General features: G+C 45.0%; 1 protein-coding gene across 1 annotated transcript in view; it reads left to right on the top strand.

Moving 5' to 3' along the window:
- The window catches only part of st3gal3a (ST3 beta-galactoside alpha-2,3-sialyltransferase 3a), a 95,090-nt gene that overhangs the window by 1,712 nt on the left and 74,169 nt on the right, over nucleotides 1-19,209 (top strand).

The following is a 19,209-nucleotide window of genomic DNA, read 5'->3' as shown; positions in this document are numbered from 1 at the left end:
TATTAAAATAGTCATTTTTTTTGTTTAACATTTATTAAATTTTTTTTTTGTAGTTCTTTTTTTTAATTTTTTCATTTATTATTTTTTTCATTATTGTGACAGACTGACTGAATCTGAAATGACTTTCACCGGAAAGTCAAAGTACTTACCTTAGTGCGTTGTATATGCGTCTTGCAAAACAATGTGGGGGCTAGCTTGACCATGTTTTTCCCAATTAGGGGGAAAATGAAGTGCGTGAATCTTTGATTTGTAACAATCTTTATTTGATTTTGGACGCTAATAAGCGTGCTTCTTTTTTCTTTGTTCTATACATTTTATGTACTTACAATAGGTACATTTCTACTATTGTAACACAGCCTATATTTAAATTTTTTCCAGCAACTTTAATGCACTTTTCAATTATTTTAAAGTTACATTCTATACATCACTATAAACACTATTAATTTCACTATATTCATCCCCATAAACACTATACATGACTATAAACATCATACATGATTGCACACTCTATACATCACTATAAACACTATACATGACTGCAGACTCTATACATCACTATAAACACTATTCACTTCACTATATACACTCATCATTTACATTTAGTCATTTAGCAGACACTTTCATCCAAAGCAACATACACTCTTGATCATGACTTTATTTTGAACACTATTCACTACATAATATACACCACTATAAACACTATACATGATTGCACACTCTATACACCACTATAAACTCTATTAACTTCACTATATACTTACTATAAATTATCCTTGAGATGTTTCTGCACTTTGATTGGAGTCCACCTTCTTCAAATTGAATTGATTGGACATGATTTGGAAAGGAACACAACTGTCAAAATGCATATCAGAGTAAAAACCAAGCCATGAGGTCAAGGAAACTCAGAGACTGATTTATGTTGAGGCACAGATCTGGGTAAGGCTACGAAATAATTTTGGCTGCATTGTAGGTTCCCAAGAGCAGAGTGGCCTCCATAATACTTAAATGGAAAAAGTTTGGAACAACCAGGACTCTTTTTAGATCTGGCCCCCCGGCCAAACTGAGCAATTGGGGGAGAAGGGCCTTGATAAGAGAGGTGACCAAGAACCCGTTGATCATTTTGTTTGAGCTCCAGAGGAAAGCTTAACGCAGCAAAATACAGAGATATCCTTAATGAAAACCCCCCTTTTTTATTTTATATTGTAGACAAAAATGTTCAGTCATTTGATCTCATTTAACGTAACATGAGATCACATTAAACTCTAATGATGATGCGTGAGAGCAGCGCTGCAGTTCTGACTGACTGAGAAGGAAGAATTACACAGATCACAGTCCAGATGCACTCGAAACTTTCCAAACAGTTTCAGGTGATGTAGATCACAAAGTACAAGGGTATAATAAAAAAATACCAAATAAGTCAATACAGAATAGTGTTGTCACGGTACCAAAATTTCAGTAGTCTCTACCAATACCAATGAAATTTCACGGTACCAAAGCAAAACACAAACAAGTTACTAAACAACACTCTTTTAATAACAAAGTCTACAAAACATTAGCAGCAGAACTAAGAGCAAACATATGCCATTGAGCAAAACTTTAATTTATATATATTATTTTTTAATTATAATAAAACTGAACAATGTATGCTTAAAGTATTTTTGAACACTTATATAAGATTTGCTTCAACTTTTGCAACTTTTAATTAAAATTTTTACCAAGTACTAAAAAACAAAACCTAAATAAACAAGCATACAATAGAATGAATAAAAAACAATTTCCAAACTAATGTGCAAAGTGCTCTCTTATTAATAAAGCTGTATTTTGCAATTTTTCTTCATGATAAGAAATGCATATGGACATATATATATAGATATTATGATTAAATAAGTCGCGAGCAATCCCGTTCTAATCTAGCTGCATTAAGCGTGTGCGCTCGAGGGATGAGCAGCTGATGATGGAGAGGGGAAGGCAGTGCCAAGTGTGGAGAAACTGCAAGAAAACAAAACTAAGGACACATGTGACAAATGTCAAAAGGTATTGTGTGGGAGCTGCACATGGAAGGTAGAGAGTACCTGTGTTGACTGTGAGTAATCGATCCACAAGCGTTAGTGAATGATGTGCGAGGTTTGCCCACAAAACAACCAGATGCCTTGTTCAAGTGAGCCCACTTTTAGGAGAATTCGTTCATTATGATTTTACAGCATAATATTTTAATTATAGTTTTACAGCATGATATTTTTGCTCGCAGTAAAACAAATATTGCTTTCTAAATCAGTTTGTTTTCCCGCAGTTTAGCGAATGTTCATATTCTTTATTAACCGTTTTGGCCATTTTGTGTTAGGCCTATATGTGTTTTATACATGTCTAAGGTTTTTACTATGCATTGAAATACACTTTGGTGATGTTTTTATAAGCTATTGTATTGATTTGTTTTTATTTTACAAAGAAAATAATAGAATATAAATAATCACATTTGTATCTGTAATTAGCTACAATAGCAACTTCTGTGGTTGTCGATGAACTAATACATTTTCACATTCATTAGAATTTAAATTTCATGTCCTGGTGTTTATTATTAATATAAAGGATTAATTTATTCATGGATTTTGATTCCGGTGGTGGCCGCATAGGATTGTTTCCGATTCGTGTTGTACAAACATTTCCAATAAATCCAGAGCGTTGTTAAGTCCAAAAGTCAACATGTTTTGAAAAAGATAGATGTAATAATTTCCAAAATTCACAACATGTTTTTATCTAACTAAATATTCTGCCTCAATCCATGTTTGTTGGCGTTTAGACTTTCAAAAATATTTTCACTGTGGTGAAAAAACTAGCTGGACACAAAGCGAGGCACGCACCTTCCGTGGCAGTCTAGCAACTAATATATATATAAATTTATATATTTGTATAGTCTAGCACTATTATATATTACAAAAAATATCGTATTATATAAGCCTATCTGCGTTCGCTTGGCGCTCCGTGCTCCAATTAATCCATATTATTCTATATTATTCAAATTGAGGATTTTGTTCGAGGATTCTTTTTTTTTTTTTTTAGGGTGATGACATCATAAAACATGACGACAGACATTAGAAGCTTCATTGTAAAACCTCAATAGAAGTTTCGAATGTAAATATGACATGAAAAAAATGAAATCTGGTACAGTCTAGTATGAATGGTCAGAATGACCGCTATGGCCATTCTAGTAGTTATAGAATTCCGGTAGTTCTAGTGTTAAGATGTAACGCTGGGATGTTTCCTTTAAAGAGCTCCGCCTCCGCTTATTCCTCAACGGTACATGCTTCTGAATGTACTTTTTTTTTTTTTTTTTTACTTTGAGATCTACATAAAATAAACTGTGAAAGTTTAGAGTGCATCTGGACTGATCTGTGTAATTCTTCCTCCGTCAGGCGTGAACTGCTGCTCTCACGTGTCATCGTTACAATTTATTGTGATTTCATGTTACGTTAAATGAGATCAAACGACTATTCATCAACGAACATTTTTCTTGTAAATTTTGTATTTTCGACGATGTCGATAATGCAGACTAAACGTTTCAGCCCTAATGCAAATGATAATATGCTTTTAAACTCACCTGCTTTAGTTGCTTGAATAAATCCGGGTGTCTGTCTTTCATGTGCTTTATTGAGTTTCATGTGTTTCCTCCTTTCGTCAGAAAATTGCGAAAGCACCATTTATTAAACAGATTTTTGCTGATCTATGATGTTTCCCTAACCTATGAATTTCCAAACCTGGCTTTTTTCACTTTTCTTTTCGACAAGATTTAGTTGAGACTCCGCAGCAGCAGCTACTTTGCTTGTCGTCATCTTTTGCTTGTGAGCGTTCGAAAGTTCCTGACTCTGCATAGGTACTTGGTACCCCGGTACCTCCAGAAATTGTGGTATCGGAAATAATTTTTTGTTTGAGTACCGAGTTGGTACCGGAGTACCGGTATTTTTGACAACACTAATACAGAAGCACTCTCGTTGTGGAATAAGCAGAGCCGGAGCTCTTTAAAGGAAACATCCCAGCGTTTCATCTTTTTTTTTTTTTGCCAAAATATTTTTATTAAGATTTCCTTCATGTAAGTACAATCTTGTTAATACAAATTTGTCTGTGTTAACATAATGACTGCATTACATGAATTTAAACCCATCAAAAGGCAAGAATTAAGCAAAAAAAAAAAAAAAAAAAACTAATACAGTGAGCACCGCTTCTCTCTTCAACATAGGTCATTAAGCATAAAAATAAAAACATAATATAACTGTAACGGTTACCCTGTCTTGTCTCACTGTTGCCCTTTGTTTGTAATTTTGTCACTTTTGTTATTCCTTAGTTTTCATTTTTGTCACCCTTGTACCTCCATAGTCTTGTTTTCCCTCGTGTTCGCTGTTCATTGTTTTCACCTGCCCTTGTTAATTTGCCTTTGGTTTCTGTTAATCACTTTGTCACCTAGTTTGTTTTCTGTTTGTTCATTGGCCCCTTTTTCCCATGTTTTTGTATTTATATCCTGGTTTTTGGTTTAGTCCTTGTCTGTCGTTGAATGCTGTTGTACGTAGTTTGTGCTCGCTCCCATGCCTGTGTTCCCGTGTTCCAGTTCCTGTGTTTTCATGTTTTGTTTTCATTTGCCCATCATGGTAGTTTTGTTTATTCATGCCTGTTTGTTTCCTTTAATCAAATAAACCCGCATTTGGATCCTCATCCCTTGTCTGACTCCGACCTCATTCGTTATAGAACGACAGACCACACAATGGATCCAGCGGTTATTCGGGCCAACTACCGGTTGCTCAGCCTCAAACAAGAGGACCTCCCTGTTGAAGACCACATCAGCGACTTCCTCGCGCTGGCGAAGTTCACGGACTTCCCGGACTCAGCCCTGGTGGTTTTCTTCAGGGACACTTTACACGTTTCGCTCAGGGAGCGTTTGCCGCCGACTACGCGTGATTGGACTCTCCACGACTTCCTAGAGGCGACCTTACTGGTCTGCGGCTCGCCGTACACCGTGGGCTTCGCCGAGAAGGACCCTACCTCTCCACCCACTGTGGAGACCCTTCAGCCGTCTGGGGCTCCTCCTGTCACGCCTACCCCGGTCTGCAAGCCAGAGCCTACGCCTGCCCTGGCCAGCGAGCCTGAAGTCACGCCGACCAGGAACAGTGTTCCAGCGTCGCCAGTCGCCTTCCATGAGCCAGCGCGGCCCACTTCGTCTGCCCGGAGGAGGGAGAGAAGACGGGCTTCCGCCTCCCGGCCCGCGCCAGCCCCGGTCTGCGAGCCAGAGCCCACGCATGTCACGGTGAGCGAGCTAAAGCCCACGCATGTCACGGTGAGCGAGCTAAAGCCCACGCATGTCACTGTGAGCGAGCCTGAGTCCTCGTCAGCCACGGTGAGCGAGCTAGAGCCCACGCATGTCACTGTGAGCGAGCCTGAGTCCTCATCAACCACGGTGAGCGAGCTAGAGCCCTCGCATGTCACTGTGAGCGAGCCTGAGCCCTCGACCGTCCCCGAGCCAGTGCCTGTAGCCTCAGACGTCAGTGAGCCAGTGCCGATAGCCTCAAACGTCAATGAGCCAGTGCCGTTAGCCTCAAACGTCAATGAGCCAGTGCCTGTAGCCTCAGATGTCCCTGAGCCAGCGCCTGTAGCCTCGACCGTCCCTGAGCCAGCGCCTGTAGCCTCGACCGTCCCTGAGCCAGCGCCTGTAGCCTCGACCGTCCCTGAGCCAGCGCCTGTAGCCTCGACTGTCCCTGAGCCAGCGCCTGTAGCCTCGACCGTCCCTGAGCCAGCGCCTGTAGCCTCGACCGTCCAAGAGCCAGCGCCTGAAGCCTCGACCGTCCAAGAGCCAGTACCAAAGGCCTCGACCGTCCAAGAGCCAGTGCCTGAAGCCTTGACCGTCCAAGAGCCAGTGCCAGTAGCCATGACCGTCCAAGAGCCAGTGCCAGTAGCCGTGACCGTCCAAGAGCCAGCGCCAGTGGCCGTGACCGTCCAAGAGCCCGTGCCAGTAGCCATGACCGTCCAAGAGCCAGTGCCAGTAGCCAGGTCCGTCCAAGAGCCAGCACCAGTGGTCGTGCACATCCTAGAGCCAGCACCTCTCGAGCCTTCCAGGGCTCCTCCTCCCGAGTCTTCCAGGGCTCCGCCTCCCGAGTCTCTCAAGTCTCTCGAGTCTTCTAGGGCTCCTCCTCCCGAGCTTTCCAGAGCTCCGCCTTCCGAGTTTCCCGAGCTTTCCAGAGCTCCGCCTTCTGAGTTTCCCGAGCTTTCCAGAGCTCCGCCTTCCAAGTTTCCCGAGCTTTCCAGAGCTCCGCCTTCTGAGCTTTCCAGAGCTCCACCTTCTGGGCTTTCCAGAGCTCCGCCTCCTGGGCTTTCCAGAGCCCCGCCTTCCGAGCTTCCTGAGCTTTCCAGAGCTCCGCCTCCTGAGCTTTCCAGAGCTCCGCCCTCCGAGCTTCCCAGAGCTCCACCTCTCAAGCCTCTCAAGCCTTCCAGGGCTCCGCCTCTCAAGCCTCTGGAGCCTACCAGGGCTCCGCCCCTCAAGCCTCCCGAGCTTTCCAGAGCTCCGCCCTCCGAGCTTCCCAGAGCTCCACCTCTCAAGCCTCTCGAGCCTTCCAGGGCTTCGCCTCTCAAGCCTCCCGAGCTTTCCAGAGCTCCTCTTCCTCCCGAGCCTCCTGGGGCTCCGCCTCACAAGCCTCTCGAGCCTTCCAGAGCTCCGCCCTCCGAGCTTTCCAGGGCTCCGCCCCTCAAGCCTCTTCAGCCTTCCAGGGCTCCGCCCCTCAAGCCTCTCGAGCCTTCCAGGGCTCCGCCCCTCAAGCCTCTCGAGCCTCCCAGGGCTCCGCACCTCAAGCCTCTCGAGACTTCCAAGGCTCCGCCCCTCAAGCCCCTCGAGCCTTCCAGGGCTCCGCCCCTTGAGCCTACCAGGGCTCCGCCCCTTGAGCCTCCCAGGGCTAAGCCTCTCGAGCCTACCAGGGCTCCGCCCCTCAAGCCTCTCGAGCCTACCAGGGCTCCGCCCCTCAAGCCTCTCGAGCCTTCCAGGGCACCGCCCCTCAAGCCTCTCGAGCCTTCCAGGGCTCCGCCTCTCGGGCCTTCCAGGGCTCCGCCTCTTGAGCCACCCGAGCCTCCGACGGCTTCGCCTCCCGAGCCTCCTGCGGCTCCGCCTCCCGAGCCTCCTAGGGCTCTTCTCCCCGAGCCTCCTGTGGCTCCGCCTCCAAAGCCTCCTGTGGCTCCGCCTCCAGAGCCACCTGCGGCTCCGCCTCCAGAGCCTTCCTCGGCTCCGTCTCCTGAGCCTTCCACAGCTCCGTCCCCGGAGCCTTCCAGGCCTCCGCCTCTAGAACTGCCTACGGCGCCACCACCCTCGGCTCCACCTCCTGAGCCATCCTCGGCTCCACCTCCTAGGCCTTCCTCTGCTCCGTCTCCTGAGCCTTCCTCTGAGCCTCCAGAGCCTCCCTCAGCTCTGCCTCCAGAGCCTCCCTCAGCCCCGCCTCCTGAGCCTCCCTCAGCTCCGCCTCCTGAGCCCCCAGAGCCTCCCTCAGCTCCGCCTCCTGAGCTCCCAGAGCCTCCCCCAGCTCTGCCTCCTGCTCCTCCAGAGCTTTCCATGGGTCCGCCTCCCTTGGCTCCGCCTCCTGGGCCTCCAGAACCTCCCACAGCTTCGTCTCCAGAGCCCCTCTCAGCTCCGCCTCCGGGACCTGCCCCTGTCCTGAGGTTGCCTCCCAGGCCTCCTGGACCTGTCCCTGTCCGATGGCCACCTCCCACCTAAAATGAGATTTAAACTTAAGCTTAAATTTAAATTGTGGAACTACGGGCTTGTTTCATAAGTCCAAAGAGTCATCCATCAAATCTAAGTCCTTAATAAAGTCTATGAAAGGTCCCCAAATCCTATCGAATAAATATTGTTTAGATTTCCTAATGTATGTTATTCTCTCTAGAGGGAGGCTGGACATCATCTGCTTTAACCACTGGGTGACGCTGGGTCTGTTCACATTCTTCCAAGACAAGGCTATACATTTCTTTGCAGACAACAAACTTATATTTATAAAAGTACATTCAGTTTTGCTATAATCATGTTTGTCTGGGTATAAAGCCATTAAAAACAATTTTGGATCCAATACTATCTGTTTAGAGGTAATTTTTGCAATTAAATTTTTTACCTCCTCCCAGAAGATTTATATTTGCCTGCATTCCCACATGCAATGAGTCCCTCTAGAGCCACACTTTATGCATACATCCGGTATATTATTATTATATTTATTTAGTTGTACAGGTGTAATACAGTGAGGAAAATAAGTATTTGAACACCCTGCTATTTTGCAAGTTCTCACACTTAGAAATCATGGAGGGGTCTGAAATTGTCATCATAGGTGCATGTCCACTGTGAGAGACATAATCTAAAAAATAAAATCCAGAAATCACAATGTATGATTTTTTATCTATTTATTTGTATGATACAGCTGCAAATAAGTATTTGAACACCTGTCTATAAGCTAAAATTCTGACCCTCAAAGACCTGTTAGTCTGCCTTTAAAATGTCCACCTCCACTCCATTTATTATCCTAAATTAGATGCACCTGTTTGAGGTCATTAGCTGCATAAAGACACCTGTCCACCCCATACAATCAGTAAGAATCCAACTACTAACATGGCCAAGACCAAAGAGCTGTCCAAAGACACTAGAGACAAAATTGTACACCTCCACAAGGCTGGAAAGGGCTACGGGGAAATTGCCAAGCAGCTTGGTGAAAAAAGGTCCACTGTTGGAGCAATCATTAGAAAATGGAAGAAGCTAAACATGACTGTCAATCTCCCTTGGACTGGGGCTCCATGCAAGATCTCACCTCGTGGGGTCTCAATGATCCTAAGAAAGGTGAGAAATCAGCCCAGAACTACACGGGAGGAGCTGGTCAATGACCTGAAAAGAGCTGGGACCACCGTTTCCAAGGTTACTGTTGGTAATACACTAAGACGTCATGGTTTGAAATCATGCATGGCACGGAAGGTTCCCCTGCTTAAACCAGCACATGTCAAGGCCCGTCTTAAATTTGCCAATGACCATTTGGATGATCCAGAGGAGTCATGGGAGAAAGTCATGTGGTCAGAGGAGACCAAAATAGAACTTTTTGGTCATAATTCCACTAACCGTGTTTGGAGGAAGAAGAATGATGAGTACCATCCCAAGAACACCATCCCTACTGTGAAGCATGGGGGTGGTAGCATCATGCTTTGGGGGTGTTTTTCTGCACATGGGACAGGGCGACTGCACTGTATTAAGGAGAGGATGACCGGGGCCATGTATTGCGAGATTTTGGGGAACAACCTCCTTCCCTCAGTTAGAGCATTGAAGATGGGTCGAGGCTGGGTCTTCCAACATGACAATGACCCGAAGCACACAGCCAGGATAACCAAGGAGTGGCTCTGTAAGAAGCATATCAAGGTTCTGGCGTGGCCTAGCCAGTCTCCAGACCTAAACCCAATAGAGAATCTTTGGAGGGAGCTAAAACTCCGTGTTTCTCAGCGACAGCCCAGAAACCTGACTGATCTAGAGAAGATCTGTGTGGAGGAGTGGGCCAAAATCCCTCCTGCAGTGTGTGCAAACCTGGTGAAAAACTACAGGAAACGTTTGACCTCTGTAATTGCAAACAAAGGCTACTGTACCAAATATTAACATTGATTTTCTCAGGTGTTCAAATACTTATTTGCAGCTGTATCATACAAATAAATAGTTAAAAAATCATACATTGTGATTTCTGGATTTTTTTTTTTAGATTATGTCTCTCACAGTGGACATGCACCTACGATGACAATTTCAGACCCCTCCATGATTTCCAAGTGGGAGAACTTGCAAAATAGCAGGGTGTTCAAATACTTATTTTCCTCACTGTATATACGCGCATGAGCCATTTATAGTGTAGCATTCTAAGACGGCTATTTATAGACATGGTACACAAGCCATTTCCCACTCCTGCTCTCCAAGCGATAATGACAGATCCTCATTCCATGACATAAGTTTATCCCTCGAATTCTCTGCTACAGTGGAGATCAATAGATTATAAAAGTCAGAAATAATGCCTTTTCTCAATTTATTTTTAACCATCAACTTTTCCAGCGATGTAAGAGGGGGTTTACTTAGATTACTATGATTCACTTTCACAAAACTTCTCAACTGAAGGTATTTAAAATAGTGTTTTTTATCAAGCTTAAATTTGGATTGTAACTCTTCAAAGGACATAAATATATCAGACTCTGATGAATAAAGGTCGTTAATGGTTTTAAGTCCTACAGATGCCCATCGTTTGAAAGTTGCATCTGCCCTTCCTGGTACAAAGAGCTGGTTGCCCCATATTGGGCTAAATTGTGACAAAATGTTTGTTTCTTTGAAAGATTTACTTACATCATGCCAGACTTTAATCATATTTTTTAGTATTGGATTTCTAGTTTGTTTCCGTAGTTTTTTTGCCCTGTCGGAATACATGAACAATGGGAGAGATAATTTTAAATCCTGAGACTCCATTTCGACCCAATGTGGATTGTTTTTGTTTGAAAAGTAAAAGATGATAGTCCTTAACTGTGTTGCCCAATAGTAGAATTTAAAGTTGGGACACCTTAGCCCTCCACCATCGAATGGTAAATAGAGTAAGGAGAGATGAATCTTGGGCCTCCCATTATTCCATATAATAGTAATTTTTCCACAGTAATTTTTTTTAACCATATAAAAAATTCAGGAGGAGGTGGCAGCGGAACGTTTTGAAAAAGGTAAAATAACTTTGGCAGTACATTCTTTTTTAGAATATTGACTCTTCCCATTACGGATATAGGCATGGTTGTCCATCTATTAATTGAATCTTTTATTGTTTTCATTAGATTCTCATAGTTAGTTTTAACAACCTGATTCAATACTGGAAAAATCTGGACATCTAAATAGGTAAAATTTTCCACTACTTTAAATTGAGTAATCTCGCGGATAGAATTGGTCCTTTCAGCTATATTTAATAAGAGAATGGAAGATTTAGTATTGTTTACTTTATAACCTGAAATTTTCCCAAACTCCTGAATCACTTTCACCACCGCCGGGATTGACGTCTTAAGGTTTGTCAAAAATAAGATGACATCATCCGCAAACTAAGAGATTCTGTGCTCCGTGGTTCCCACTGTAATTCCCGAAATTTGTGGATGGATGCGAATGGCTGTTGCAAAAGGCTCTATTGCTAACGTAAATAGCAAGGCAGAGAGTGGACATCCCTGCCTGCAGCCCTTTTTAATTTTAATTGGCTCTGAAAATAACTTGTTTGGCATGATTTCCGCAGTCGGGTTATTATAGAGTATTTTGACCCATTTAATAAAGTTAGTTCCACATCCAAACCTTTCCAGAACATGAAGAAGATAGGGCCATTCAACCCTGTCGAAGGCCTTTTCTGCGTCCAACGATAGGAGTGCAGTATCTTGGGTATTTTCCTTAGACTAAATAACACTCAAAACCCTTCTTACATTATGACAACCTTGTCTTCCAATTATAAACCCATTCTGATCCTTATTTATTATGTCCGGCAGAATTTTTTGAAGCCGTATTGCTAAAAGTTTACAAATGTTCTTGATATCAGAATTTAGTAAACTAATAGGTCTTAAGTTTTCACATTTATCAGTGGGTTTACCAGGCTTTGGCAGCAAAGTAATTGGGGCATGATTCATGGAAGATGGAAGTTCGCCTTTTTCGAATGCTTCTGTAAACATATCTAATAGAGGTATTAGCAATTTATCTTTACATTTTTTATAGAGATCAATGGGAATACCATCTGGTCCTGCTTGCTTACCAGAATTCATCCCATCGATTGCCCGTGATATTTCTACTTTATTTTTTCCTATATTTAAATGAACCCTCGAATCATCTGAAATAACTGGAATATTTAGCGCATTCAAAAAAAAATTGAAGTCGTTACCATCATGGTTTTCTTGGGAATCATATAACTTCTGATAGTATTCTTTAAATGCATTATTAATATCTCTAGGATCTGTGAGCGTTTTTTTCCTGTGTTCTAATAGATGTAATTGGTGTTGTTGATTCCAGTTGTTTAATTTGCCAAGCTAATAATTTTCCTGCTTTATCTCCTTGTTCATAAAATGACTGTTTTAATCTTAAAAGACTAGACGCAGCCCTAAAACTAGATTGTTTATCATATTCAGCTCTTAGTAACAGCAACTCTTTTTTCAAATCTGTGTCGTTTGTTTGATAAACCCTTTCCTGAATGGTCCTGATTTTAGTTTCTAATTCCAACCTATCCCTTCTAGCTTTCTTAGATTTGTTGCCCGTGTAGCTAATAATATGCCCCCCTAAGAACCGCTTTAAAAGCATCCCATCTCACGCACGCTGACGTTTGATTTGTATTTATTTGAAAAAATTCTTCAATAGTCTAATCCCAAAATAGATAAATAGCCATGGATAAGATGCAGTAGGCATTTTTGAGGAAAAGTACTTCAAGTGTTTCTATATGATTTTTAGGTGCTGAATCCATTTCTGCCATATAACAAGTTGTAAACATCACTGTTTTGGCATAAACAATAAAAACAAAATGGATGCCAAAAAAAAAAAAAAAAACGTTTTAATGCATTTATTGCAGTTTAAACATTAAACATTAGAACTAAACTGTGCATTCTCAGAATATTTAAACATGTAAACAATGAAAAAACAACATTAACATGAAAGGGACAGTTTTTAATGTTTAAATGGCTGCTGGAACTCTGACAATTTCAACAAAATCAAGCAACAATACTGTGATCACAGGTATTCCAAAAGTTATTTGTTCATACAAGTATCATTGGACTTTCTGCATTTGCAGGTTGCAGTGCATTGATTAGGCTTGCAGCCGCATCGGGCTGTTTTGCACCCAGTGGTGCAGGAACAGGTGATGAACTCCTCACAAGCATCTGAAACTGGGGGTAGTGACATGAGTTGAGGATTAGGGAATTCCCCTCTGTCTTCCATCCCATGGTTTCAGGGGGTGGCAGAACTGGCTGCTGCAAGTGGGCCTGCCGCCAGACCAAAGCCTGGAAGAGAGAGCGCTGAATGTGGAAGTAGAGAGCGTCTCTGGTTGGGGGCAGTCTTTCTATTGTCATGCCCTTGACAAACATGCTTGCTCGAACTTCATTGATGTTATCAGCATCCTTTACATCATAGAGTTTGCAGAAAAACTTTTCTGCATTCTGAATGGTGTGGTCACTCAGTTCAGGACCTTCGCCAAGCCCCGTTAGTAGATGTGAATACTCTATGAAAACTTTCCAGCATGTCTTCTTTGAATGTCCTGCAATGTATGAAGTTGAGTCACTCCCAGTGAGAGCATGGAAAACAGGAAGTAGCTCGAGGACCTGTGGCTCCATCTGCAGTTGTTCCACTACAGTATGAACTGGGACGTACTTTCTCTCCTTTGCTGTACCTGTCTTCATCCAGATCTTTTTGCATTGGATCATGTGGAAGTGGGCAATCAGCAGTACCAAGATGTCGGTGTCTCTTGCAGAGACAACAATTTTTGATGCTTTGCTTCTGATGCAGTGAAGGATAATTCTTGTGTCTGCTTCTTCATGTTTAGCTTCCAAACTGTCAGTGTTAAGGGTTGTATTAGATGCTTCAACCCTCTCTTCATCACTGAAGCCACCTGCAGCAACTATAATCTTGGTGTCTGGTGCTCTCACAATCAGCTGTTGTGACAGAAAACGAGCAAGGTCTGCCTTGTTGTCCTCGTGAGCGATAAAGTTCTCCCATTTTGTGGGAAGAGGTAAATCTCTGCCCTCAACTGGTCTTCTGATTGCCACCAAGCCTCTTCCACGCCTTTTACGTGTTCCACTCTTGATTGAGTGTGTGTGGTAACGATCAAACTGAACATCAATTCGCTGGAACTGTGCTCCACTTCGGAGAACAGTTTCCACAAAGATGTCTGCCAGGTCTCCAAAAGTCTTTGCTTCTTGTGGCTTCCCAATAGCAATGACCAAAGCTTGACCATCAACGATAAGCATGGATTCGTCTTGTAGGTCTGTGGCACCAAGGTAGTTGGGACATGGAATGTCAGCAGTCAAGACCTTAGTAAGTATCGCCTTTGAACCTGAACGAAGCTGCCCATTAACTTCTGCCAAGGACAGAGGTACAACGAATAGTTCATGCATCATAATGCTTTTGAGGTTGACTGGGCGTCCTGCCTCATATGCAGCAATGAGGCTGTAGAATGTTTCTGTCTGCCTTGACAGTTTTTGCCTTCCCAGTGATTGGGTCTGACTGTTGAACTTCAAACAGGGAAGCAAAAGTCAAATACTTGTTCTTTTTCAGTTTGTCCCTGAAAGTGACTCTTCTCCCCTCAGATGGCAACAGCCTCTCCTCTACAAATGTATCCAGTTGACTTTGCCCTTTCTGTGTAGCTGTCAACAGCTCATCTTCAATATCCTGGGTGGCAAAGTCTTTGTTTGCAATGTTTTGCAGTGTCTGGGGCAGGTTAGCCAAAAAGAGACCAAATCTCTGCAATACTGCAAGCAAAGCATCTTCATCTATTGAGTCCCGTTTCATTCTGCCTTTTGTGGTTTCATTGTGGATGTAGTCATCGTCTGTATCCAGACCAAAGGCACTTTTTGTGTCATGGGCAAGATTGGATCGGAAGTTGAAAGACAGAGCCCATCTGCCAAGAGCTGAAGATGACTTTGTGATACCAACAATTCCTCCTCCCTTTTTTCCAATACAGCCTAGACACTCCTGACTATGATTGGGATCCACCTGGTTGAAGCGATGTAAAGAGCGCTTGACTACAAAGTTTCCAGCCTCAAACTCCTCCTTCACAGGCTGTGGAAGTTGGTGCATCTCGTTCAGGTAGATGGTCCCCCACCGAGCATAGTTGATGTGGTTATACCGCATGAAATAAGGCAACATTTGCTGGAATGCACAAAGGTGCAGGTCCCAGATTCCGTCCCTCTGTGCACGAATGAAAAATAGAAGAATGTGAACCATCTTCATGTAGCCCCACCAAAACATGAGGTTTGGGTTGTTGTTGGCTTTAATGTAGGCCTCTGTGACTGCTTGAAATTCTTCAGAAGCAAGCAATGTTGTTTGATCCCACTTGACAGATGTCGTTGAGCTTCGCAGCATTGTCGCTGATGTACTAGGTTCACCACTTTGTGGTCTGGAAATATGCTTTTTCCTTTGTAATCTTTCAATGAGAGTCTTGCTTGTGAATAATGAGAAACATGACTTGTGCCACAACAGCGGATTAACATCATGTAAAGATATTTCCTTGATTCGGTCGATTGCAGGCTTGCTGTCTATATCACACAGTTTCTCTCTTGTTTGGGAAGCACATTTTAACGTCTCAAAGCCCTTTTCTCCAGCCTTTACTAACCTTTCCCTTTTCCTTTCTTGACAGATGAGACATTCTTCTAAATTTGGGGAATGGTGAATCCGCTTGAGACTGCAAACAGCTTCCATGATCAGGCGAATCAGAAATGCAAACTGGAAGAAATAGTCTTATTTATAATGCTATACTTCACTGACATATCCAAATGCTGTTGTCCCTGTTTTGTGGCACTGCATCAAATTTGTTACAAAAAGGGCTAGACATTTGATCCCTGCATAATGCTCATGGCACTATTTAACTTGAAGTACAACCAAAAACACTGTTGTTGTTTTTTTATGCAGTGGTCATTTGAGATTTTGTGTTATTTTGGTTCCTTAACATGTATTCCTTCAGATCAGTGCAAAGAAAATACACAACAATACAAAGCACAACTGTTAATTTAACGACACTTTGTCTATTCGAGTCTGTGGATTTCAATTCCGATATAAAAGTTTAGATTATGCAAATTAGCACATATTTAAATCGATAATGCCTCATTTACATATGTAAACATGACATTTCAGAAAACTTGTAATACAAAAAATGTTTGTCTCTATATAACTGAAAAACTGGAAAAGTTTTATGGTGATATCTATAACTTAAAATTTTTACCCTATCCACCTGTAGTGTTTCGGCTGTGAATAATGCACCTATTGTTTCGATAACAATTACAAGAAAATGGGATCCTTATTTCAATGTTATACGGTGGATCCTTATTCAGGAGACATTGAACTTTCAAAAAATGTGTTATAACAACTTTTCCTCAAAAATGCCTACAGTTACACAATCTTGAAGATTCGGACCTGACTACAATCTGTTGTCCAATATACTTAAACTCTTCATCCATCAGCCATTTATGCTGAAAGCGCCATCTAGGTGGGTCACATGTAAGTTTGTCGTCTCTATATTACAGATTACTATGCTGTCGTATAAACAATCTTGAATTTTGGATAGCAGTTCTGATGAAATTAAAAAAATAATCTATTCTAGAGTACGTCTGAAATGTTGCTGAATAGCATGAATAGACTTTGGTTTGTTGGTGCAATTTCCTAAAGATATCCAGCTATCTAAAATCCTTTATAAAGCGTTGTAAAGTCATCCTACAGTTGTTATGTGATTGGTCTGTTCCTTCAGATCTATCTATGCCTGGGTAAAGGGTACAATTAAAATCCCCTGCAATCACATAGCGCCCTGGTAATGCTGAAAGTAAAAGGAATAAATCTTGATAAAACCCTGAGTCATCTATATTAGGACCATATTGTTACGAATGAGGCAGCGAGGAGAGAGGATCTAAATGCAGTTATCTTTATTGACTAGAATACAGGCAAAACACAAAGGAAAGCCCACAATGGGGAAACAAAACATAAACTAAAACAATAGGGCAGGAGAACACATACCAGGCTACAACATACAACGATCGACAAGGAGTGAACAAGAAACAATTGATAAACAGGTGTGAACAATGACACAAAATGGCAGTGATGACGGCAGGTGGATTGTGGGAAATGTAGTTCGGACAAAGACAAGTGAAACCAGGGCAGACAACAAGGGAATCGTGACATAACCCCCCCTCAAAGGAGCGGCTTCCAGACGCTCCTCAGAAACAACCAAGGAGTGTGGGGGGGGAGCAAACAGACAGACCAAGAGAGCACAAGGGGCAAACAGACAGACCAAGGGAGTACAAGGGGCAAACAGACAGACCAAGGGAGCACAAGGGGCAAACAGACAGACCAAGGGGCACAAAGGGCAGACAGGCAGTCCAAGGAGGCACAGAGGGTAGGCAGGCAGTCCAAGGGGCAGGGACAGGTTCAGGAGGCCTGGGAGCTGGCCACAGATCAAGGACAGGTTCAGGAGGCCTGGGAGCTGGCCACAGGGTAAGGACAGGTTCAGGAGGCCTGGGAGGCTCCGGAGGCGGAGCCAAGGGAGGTGGCGCCGTAGGAGGCTCTAGAGGCGGAGCCCTGGAAGGCTCAGGAGTTGTAGCCGAGGGAGGTGGCGCCGTAGGAGGCTCTAGAGGCGGAGCCCTGGAAGGCTCAGGAGGTAGAGCCGAGGGAGGTGGCGCCATAGGAGGCTCTAGAGGCGGAGGCCTGGAAGGCTCTTGGGGCGGAGCCGAGGAAGGTGGCGCCGTAGGAGGCTCTAGATGCGGAGCCCTGGAAGGCTCAGGAGGCGGAGCCGAGGAAGGCGGCTCTGGGGGCAGAGCCGTGGGAGGTGGAGCCGTAGGAGGTACGGGAGGCAGAGCCGCAGGAGGCTCGTGAGGCGGAGCCGCAGGAGGCTCGGGAGGCGGAGCCGAAGGAGGCTCGGGAGGCTCTGGGGGCGGAGCCGTAGAAGGCTCGGGAGGCCCGAGGGGCAGAGCCCTGGAAGGCTCGAGAGACTTGAGGGGTGGAGCCCTGGGAGGCTCGAGAGACTTGAGGGGCGGAGCCCTGGGAGGTTCGAGAGGCTTGAGTGGTGGAGTCCTGGTAGGCTCGAGAGGCTTGAGAGGCGAAGCCCTGGAAGGCTCAAGAGGCTTGGGAGGCGGAGCCCTAGGAGGCTCGGGAGGAGGAGTTCTGGAAAGCTCGGGAGACTTGAGGGACGGAGCCCTGGAAGACTCGAGAGGCTTGAGTGGCGGAGTCCTGGTAGGCTCGAGAGGCTTGAGAGGCGGAGCCCTGGAAGGCTCGAGAGACTTGGGAGGCGGAGCTCTAGGAAGCTCTAGAGACTTGAGAGGCGGAGCCCTGGGAGGCTCGAGAGGCGGAGCCCTGGGAGGCTCAAGAGGCGGAGCCCTGGGAGGCTTGAGAGGCGGAGCCCTGGGAGGCTCGAGAGACTTGAGAGGCGGAGCCCTGGAAGGCTCGAGAGACTCGAGAGGCAGAGCCCTGGGAGGCTCGGGAGGCGGAGCCCTGGAAGGCTCAGGAGGCGGAGCCCTGGAAGGCGGAGCCCTGGGTGGCTCGAGAGACTTGAGGGGCGGAGCCCTGGGAGGCTCGAGATGCGCTGGCTCTGGGATTGTCGATGCTACAGGTGCTGGCTCTGGTGCTGGCTCTGGGTCGGTCGAGGCTACAGGCGCTGGCTCACTGACGTCTGAGGCTACAGGCGCTGGCTCGCTGACGACGGAGGCTACAGGCGCTGGCTCGCTGACGACGGAGGCTACAGGCGCTGGCTCGCTGACGACGGAGGCTACAGGCGCTGGCTCAGGGACGGTCGAGGCTACAGGCGCTGGCTCAGGGACGGCTGAGGGGGCAGGCGCAGGCTCACTGACCGTAGCAGGTGTGCACTGGGGCGCGGAAGCCTTTCTTCTCCTCCTCCTCCGGGCGGTCGAAGCTGGCAGCACTGGCTCTTTGACCAAGGCAGGCATGGAGGTTGGCTCGCTTGCAGGCGTGAAGGGACGAACCACGGGCGAATGGAGGGTTACCACTGTGGGAGAAGAGGCAGGGTTCTCCTCGAAAATGCCCACAGTGAACGGCGAGGTGCAGGCCAGCAGAGTCTCCTCAATGTACGCGCGGAGCGTCCAGCCGCGCGTCGCCGGTGGCAACCGCTCCTTGAGCACACTGTTTAGGTTGGCCCGGAAGAAGCCCACCAGGGAGGAGTCTGGGAAGTCCGTGATGCTCGCCAGCTCGAGGAAATCACGGATGTGGTCTTCCACAGGATGGTCCCCCTGAATGAGGCTGAGCAGCTGGCTCGTAGAACCGCTAGATCCATAGAGGTCGATCGTTCTGTTACGAATGAGGCAGCGAGGAGAGAGGATCTAAATGCAGTTATCTTTATTGACTAGAATACAGGCAAAACACAAAGGAAAGCCCACAATGGGGAAACAAAACATAAACTAAAACAATAGGGCAGGAGAACACATACCAGGCTACAACATACAACGATCGACAAGGAGTGAACAAGAAACAGGGCTTAAATACACAAA

The sequence above is a fragment of the Xyrauchen texanus genome, chromosome 7 (genome assembly GCF_025860055.1).
Source record: "Xyrauchen texanus isolate HMW12.3.18 chromosome 7, RBS_HiC_50CHRs, whole genome shotgun sequence".
In the NCBI taxonomy this organism is placed as follows: domain Eukaryota; kingdom Metazoa; phylum Chordata; class Actinopteri; order Cypriniformes; family Catostomidae; genus Xyrauchen; species Xyrauchen texanus.
Note: the sequence above shows the minus strand (reverse complement) of the source record. Positions and strands in the feature narration are given on the sequence as shown.